Raw genomic sequence first — 8,258 nt, 5'->3', positions numbered from 1 at the left:
CAACGATGATATGTCATTACGTTTCAGAAAGAATTTTTAGCATACATAATTTAGTAATACAAATATTAATACATATATTTTAAATTTTATCCTCTAAATGGATAAAAATGTCCTCTGAGGCAACTTGTACAAGTTTAGGGTATTTTTTTTTAAAAAATAACACCACAATAGAATTTACCATATTCTTAATTGTTTTACTTCTTTTCTGAATAAAGAGTCTGTTTTAGATTTAGTTCCATTGTTGAAATAAAATTATAAAGCTAGTTATGGTATAATGGGGCAAATGGTGTAACGGGAAAAACAGTTACTTTGCAGATAGACAAACCTTATTTAATTCCGGGCTCTGCCACTTAACTATGTGACTGACCTTGGGCAAGGTGCTTAAAATCTTTGAAGTCGCCTATAAACTAAGAAAATACCTACGTTGCCAACTGGTAGTGTTAAATAAGAATTGTACAAAGCTTGGTACGTAAGTGTTCAAATATTCTTTTTTCCTTTTCCCAACCACAAAGTGAAAATGAAATACTGGAGTAATGACTATTTTTAATCCCTTATATTATAAAAAATGGCTTTTGTATTTTTTGACATGGCACTTTTTTTTAAAACAGTTTTAATTGAGATATAATTCCCATACCCTACAATTCACCCATCTAAAGTATACAACGTAATGGCTTTTAGTATATTCACAGGGCTGTGCATTCATCACAATCAATTTTATTCACCACAATCAATTTTATATTTTCATTGCCCCAAAAAAGAAGCCCCCCTCCTCTTAGTCATCACCCTCCAATCATCTCATCCTGTCCAGAACTAGACAATCGCTAACGTCCTTTCAGTCCCTATAGGCTTTCTTATTCTAGACATTTTATGTAAATGGAATCATGCAATATGTGGTCCTTTGTGACTGACTTCTTTCCTTAACATGATGTTTTCAAGGTTCATCCATGTTGGAGCATGTGTTAGTACTTCACTCCTTTCTATTGCTGACTATTATTCCATTGTATGTATATACTGCATTTTAAAAATCATTCTTCAGTTGATGGGCGTTTGGGCTGTTTCCACTTTTTGGTTATTAGGAATAATGCTACTATGAACACTAGTGTACAAGTTTTTGTAGGGACGTGCTTTCATTCCTCTTGGGTATGTGCCTACAGGTAGAAATCCTGCATCATATGGCAACTCTTTGTTTAACGACTTGAGGAATTTCTAGAGTGTTCTCCAAAGGACCTGCAACATTTTACATTCCTACCATAAGGTTAAAAGGGTTCCAGTTTCTCAACATCCTCACCAACACTTGTTATTATCTTTTAATTTTTTAAATTATAGCCCTCCTAGTGTATTTGAAAATGGTATCTCATAGTAGGTTTTTTTTTTTTTTTTTTTTTTTTTGTGATACGCGGGCCTCTCACTGTCGTGGCCTCTCCCGTTGCGGAGCACAGGCTCCTGACGCGCAGGCTCAGTGGCCATGGCTCACGGGGCCCAGCCGCTCCACGGCATGTGGGATCCTCCCGGACCGGGGCACGAACACGTGGCCCCTGCATTGGCAGGCGGACTCTCAACCACTGCGCCGCCAGAGAAACCCAGGTTGTTTGTTTTTTTGATACTGAGCTGTATGAGCTGTTTGTATATTTTGGAAATTAAGCCCATGTCAGTCGCATCGTTTGCAAATATTTTCTCCCATTCCATAGGTTGTCTTTTCGTCTTGTTTATGGTTTCCTTTGCTGTGCAAACCCTTTTAAGTTTCATTAGGTCCCATTTGTTTATTTTTGTTTCTATTTCCATTACTCTAGGAGACAGATCCAAAAAAAATATTGCTGCGATTTATGTCAAAGAGTGTTCTGCATATGATTTCCTCTAGGACTTTTAGAGTATCTGGTCTTACATTTAGGTCTTTAATGCATTTTGAATTTATTTTTGTATATGGTGTTAGAGAATGTTCTAATTTCACTCTTTTACATGTAGCTATCCAGCTTTCCCAGCACCACTTATTGAAGAGACTGTCTTTTCTCCATTGAATATTCTTGCCTCCTTTGTCATAGATTAATTGACCATAAGTGCACCACATGTATTTTTGTAGCAATTTTGGCTGAAAGTCTACTGACTATATGATTTTTAAAAGCCCTCAATTATTTTGTGCCAATTGAATTTATACTTGCACAAATTATTTCCAAACACATTTCTTTAGATACTAGAGCCATTTTTTAACACAAATTTCTCACTTAATTATTTTTTTCTTGTAGGTCCTATTATTTCTTTGCCTCCTAAAAATACAGAGAACGTCACTCAAAATGATGTCACTTTTGCTTGCGAAGTTTCAGCCTATCCAATACCACATCTGGAGTGGAGGAAAAAGGCAGACAAAATGATCCTTCATGGTGATAATTTCAATGCAAGTATGTGAATTATTTGCACGGTTCACACAGTCAGTATATTTGTTGATAATGTTAATGAATTCTCTCCTTCAGATTACATTTTAAAATGAAGGTTTGAAATATTAAAACATTTTCATTGTAATCATGTCAAGCAAAACAATAATACCTTACATATTTAATGTGTTAGAAGATTTACAAAACCGTTTCATGTGTATGATCTTATCAATATGACTTAGAGGTCTGAACACAGTGATAGAGAAAAAGGATGGTGGTGCAGTGTTTCTCAAAGTGTGACTCAAAGACCACAAGTTATAGAATCATCTTAACACCCTGGCGAAACAACCAGCTGCAGGACCCAAATGTAGCCAAAAATGATCAGGATACAGGGGGTGTGCCTCATGACTCTGCACTTTTTAAAAATAATTGTTCCAGATGACCTCAGTTCATTCTAAAGTTTGACAATCACTAGTATAGTTAAATAAATAGACAACTAGCATAATACGCTTCAGAATGAAAAGGAGTGTGAGCAAATTATTTCACTTCTTTGGTCCTGTTGCCTTACCTTCTCAGGAATATCACAGCATAGTTTAATAATGAATATATGTCCATCACCCAGCACACTGCCTTGCTCAGTGTAGGCACCCAGTAAATACAAGCACACCTCATTCTGTTGAGCTTTGCTTCAGTGCACTTCACACATATTGTGTTGTTTACAAATTGAAGGTTTGTGGCAAGCCTGTGTCCAACATCTTATCAGCACCATTTTTCCGACAGCATTTGCTCACTTTGTGTCTCTGTGTCACATTTTGGTAATTCTCAGAGTATTTCACATTTTCATTATTATTATATTTGTTATGATGATCTGTGATCAGAAAAATTAATACCAATCCTTCTCAAATTCTTATAAAAAATAGAAGAGGAGGGAACACTTCCAAACTCATATTATGAGGTCAGCATTACCCTGATACCAAAGTCAGATAAGGACGCTATAAGAAAAGAAAGTTACAGGCCAATACCCCTGATAAACATAGATGCAAAAGTCCTCAACCAAATGTTTGGAAACTGAATTCAACAGTACATTAAAAGGATCATACACCATGATCAAGTGACAGTTATTCCAGGGATGCAAGGATAGTTTGACATATGTAAAACAATAAATGTGATACACCAAATTAACAAAATGAAGGATAAAAATCATATGATCACCTTAATAGATGCAGGAAAAGCCTCTGACAAAATTCAACATCCTTTCATGATAAAAGATCTAAACATACTAGATACAGAAGGAACGTACCTCCACATAATAAAGGTCATATATGACAAACCCACAGTTAACATCGTACTCAATGGTACGTACTCAACTGAAAGCTTTTCCTCTAAGATTAGGAACAAAACAAAGATGCTCACTCTTATCACTTTTACTCAACATAGTACTGAAAGTCCTAAGTCAGAACAATGAGGCAAGAAAAAGAAAGAAAAGGCATCCAAATTGGAAAGGAAGAAGTAAAACTGTCACTATTTGCAGATAACATGATACTATATATAGAAAACCTTAAAGACTCTACCAAAAAACAGGTAGAACTAATCAACAAATTCAGTAAAACTGCAGGATTCAAAATCTATATAAAAAAATCAGTTGTATTTCTAAATATTAACAAGAAACTATAAGAAAAAGAAGTTGCAAAAACAATCCCACTTACAGTAGCATCAAAAAGAATAAAATACTTAGGAATAAATTTAACCAAGGAGGTGAAAGATCTGTACACTGACAACTACAAAACACTGATGAAAGAAATTGAAGAAGACACAAATAAGTGGGAAAATATTCTAATATTCCATGTTCATGGGTTGGAAGAATTAATATTGTTTAAATGTCCAAACTACCCAAAGCAATCTATAGATTCAATACAATTCCTATCAAAATTCCAATGGAATTTTTCACAGAAATAGAAAAAAAAATCCTAAAATTTGTGTCAAGCCACAAAAGATCCCAAATTAACCAAAGCATTATTGAAAAAGAAAAACAAAGCTGGAAGCATCACACATCCTGATTCAAGCTATATTACAAAACTATAGTAATCAAAATGGTATGGTACTGGCACAAAAAGAGACACATAGATCAATGGACCAGAATAGAGCACCCAGAAATAAAGCCACACATGTACGGTCAATTAATTTTTGACAAACCAAGAATATTCAGTGGGGAAAGGATAGTTTCTTCAGTAAATGATTCTGGGAAAATGGATATCCACAAACAAAAGAATGAAACTGGACCCCTATCGTCCACCATACACAAAAATCAATTCAAAATGGATTAAAGACTCAAATTTAAGACCTGAAATGGTAAAATTCCTACAAGAAAAATAGGTGGTAAGTTCATAGATTTCAGTCTTGGCGATGATGTTTTGGATCTGACACCAAAAGCAAAGGCAACAAAAGCAAAAATAAACAAGTGCGACTACATCAAGCTAAAAAGCTTCTACACAGCAAAGGAAACCATCAACAAAATAAAAACACGACCTACAGAATCAGAGAAAATATTCGCAAATCACATATCTGATAAGGGGGTTAATATCCAAAATACATAAGGAACTCAACAGCAAAAACCCCCAAACAATCCAACTAATAAATGGGGAGAAGATCTGAATAGACATTTTTCCAAAAAAGGCATACAGATGGACAACAAGTACATTAAAGGTGCTCAATACCACTAATTATCAGGTAAATGCAAATCAAAACCACGATGAGATATTACCTTACACCTGGTATAATGGCTGTCATCAAAAAGACAAGAGGTAAGTGTTGGGAGGATGTGGAGAAAAAGGCACTGTTGGTGGGAATGTAAATTGGTGCAGCCACCTTGGAAAACAGTATGGAGGTTCCTTAAAAAAATAAAAACAGAGCTATTATGTGATCCAGCAATCTCACTTCTGGATATATACCCAAAGGAAAGAAAATCACTATCTTGAAGATATATCTGCACTCCCACGTTCACTGCAGCATTATTTACAATAGCCAAGATATGGAAACAACCTAAGTATCCATCAATGGATGAATGGATAAATAAGATACATACATGAATATAATACATACGAATATTATTCAACCATGAGAAAGAAGAAAATCCTGTCGTTTGTGACAGCATGGATGGACCTTGAGGGCATTATGTTAAGTGACATAAGCCAGACAGAGAGAAATACTACGTGGTACTACTTATCTGTGGAATCTTTTAAAAAAAGCCAAACTCACAGAAATAGAGAGTGGAAAAGTGGTTGCCAGGGGCTTGTGGGGTGGGGGAAGTAGGAAGTAGTTGGGAAAAGGATACAAACCTTCAGCTATAAGGTGAATAATGCCCTTAACGGATTCTAAAACTGAAAAGGCAGAGTAGAACGTGGCCACTTAGGAACACAGTTCTTTGTACATCAAATAAAAATAAATAATATTATTATGTGTGGTGCATATTTAATTCAAATACTTTGAGACATCTAGTGATAATATAATCGAAGCTTGCATGTAGTTGAATTCTGGGCTTGATGAGTACCAGTATATATGGAGAAGAGTGTGCATTGGGAGGAAGGGCGGAACAGGGGTGTCTAAGTCTGCTCAGGCTGTCATAATAAAATACCACGGACAGTGTGGTTTAAATAACAGAAATTTGTTTTCTCATAGATCTGGAGGCTTTAAAGTCCAAGATCAAGGTCTGGCAGGGTTCAGTTTCTGGATTAGGGCTCTCTTCGCAGTTTGCAGATGGCCCTCCTCTGTGTCCTCACACGGTTGAAAGGAGAGAGAGCTCTGGTGTCTCTTCCTTTTCTCATAACGGCACCTGCCCTACCAGATTAGAGCACTACTCTTATGACTTCATTTAACCTTTATCGCCTCCTCACAGGCCCTGTTCCAAATACAGTTATGTTGGGGAGAGGGTTTCAACATATGAATTTTCACAGAACACAAAGAGTCTATAACAAGGGGTAAAGAGACGGGGGTGGGGTGTGGGTAAGTATAGCACTGAAAGGTCTACTCGCACTGAACGGTCTACTTGCAGGCCAACAGTTATTAAATACATTGCATTTTTCACTTATGTAAACTCTAACTTGTTGCCTCTATAGGTTCTTCATTTACATATCAAATTCCTGCAAGGAACCAAATCACAAAAAATAATACGAATTATGGAGACTACACTGAAGAAGATGAATATGGATCCAGTGACTATGAGAAAGGAAACATTTATATAGGAATGTAGATGTTTCACATAAAATGTCACCTATATTTACTTTTATAATTACAAAGCATTTTGAAAGTCAAATTTTCTGTCAAAATTTCAGGTATAATGAATCACTCTTTCCAGACAAACTAGGATCTAGTTTGTTTTTTTTTTTAACAGTATTCTCCTACCTTAAGAGCTTGCCTTATTCATATAACGACCAAGTATCACCTCAGTTGACAAGAATAATCAAATGATACTGTAAGCATTTCTCTGTACTAAACTTTCTGATAGGCATCATGGAGGAAGTGAAAGAGGCTGAAAATGCATGATTCATGAACTGAAGATTAAAATTTTAAATGAATTTAACCTTTTATTTCACAAAGAGATAACTTAGCATAACATTCCTTACATATTTTAAGAATCAATAAAATCATTTGCAATTGGATATTATTTGCAACAAAAATTGCCTACAGGTAACCATCAGCCGAAGATCAGGAGTTGGTGAACCAGTATGAGAAATGACTAAGGCTTTTCCATCTATGATTGCATTGCAGCAGAGAGCTGTAAAATGGCATACACCATCCCAGTTTAAAACAGATTGTCTTAAGTATGTGTTTGAGGATGAATGTAGAGCAGGAGAAAGATGGAGGAAGAAAGCTTGATTAGGACAGCTCATTTAAGATATGCCTTGCCTTGGCGCATTTTCAAAATTCTGGTGTCTCTTGAAAATGGTCATCACCAGGCTGTTTGTAGGTGAGGTAGTCCAAGAGGGCCTGTGTATGAAATGTCCAATGCTACGAACACACAAAGGGCTCATTTACAAAATGGCCAATTCTGGGCCATTGCTGAAGGTGCTAAGCCTGTGGCAGTCCCTTTGTGAAGTGTCTCTGATATAGTCCATGTTCAAATTATCTGGTTTCAAGGTGGGCCTTTGGAAATGCCACATGTTCTTTTCCAGTTTCAAATATACTAGTTGTATCTTGAAATAGAAACCACCAGCCAAATATATACTCTGATCATTTTGTAAGTGGGCTTCTCCAGAGGTTTTTAGTATCACTCTATAGAGTGGTGGCCCACTATACTTTGGTCCAGAAAGTGGTTCAATGTTGTTTTTAGCACTATGATTACGTGACCTCTCTTCTTAGGTAGGGTGACTGATGCTTTACCCAGCCATTGTCTCCTTTCAACACTCTAAAATTTGGTTGTACATCCATCATTCAGACAGATTCCCCTGGACTCCTGAGGCCAACATATTGACTTCTCAGATTACCACCCAATGAGATCTTATTAGTGAATTCATGGCAAGTGTTACTGGCATGTGCCTAGAATGTATCTTCATTTTTTCCACAGTAAAACAGGAATCCAAGTACGTTCCTAGGGATGTAGACATGGTGGGCTCTGCTTTAGGCCTTCTAGGTAAAGACAGTCTCTCAGAGGATTTATTTTCTCAGAATGATTTCTGCCATTACAAGGAACCAGTCCTAGGGGTCTTGGAATATTTTACAGATTATTGTCTGTATGGATAGAACATGCAACTATTTAAGTGACGTTGTCTCAAGGATAATAAAAATTGTCATTGACTGAACTTCTTCAAACCTAAGACACATATCAATTGTAAGAAGCACAATTATCTTATCCCCTGATACATCGTGTTGATTTTCTATAACCAAGGGCATTCTCTT

This window comes from Leucopleurus acutus (genome assembly GCF_964270905.1).
Source record: "Leucopleurus acutus genome assembly, chromosome: 3".
Classification (NCBI taxonomy): domain Eukaryota; kingdom Metazoa; phylum Chordata; class Mammalia; order Artiodactyla; family Delphinidae; genus Leucopleurus; species Leucopleurus acutus.
Note: the sequence above shows the minus strand (reverse complement) of the source record.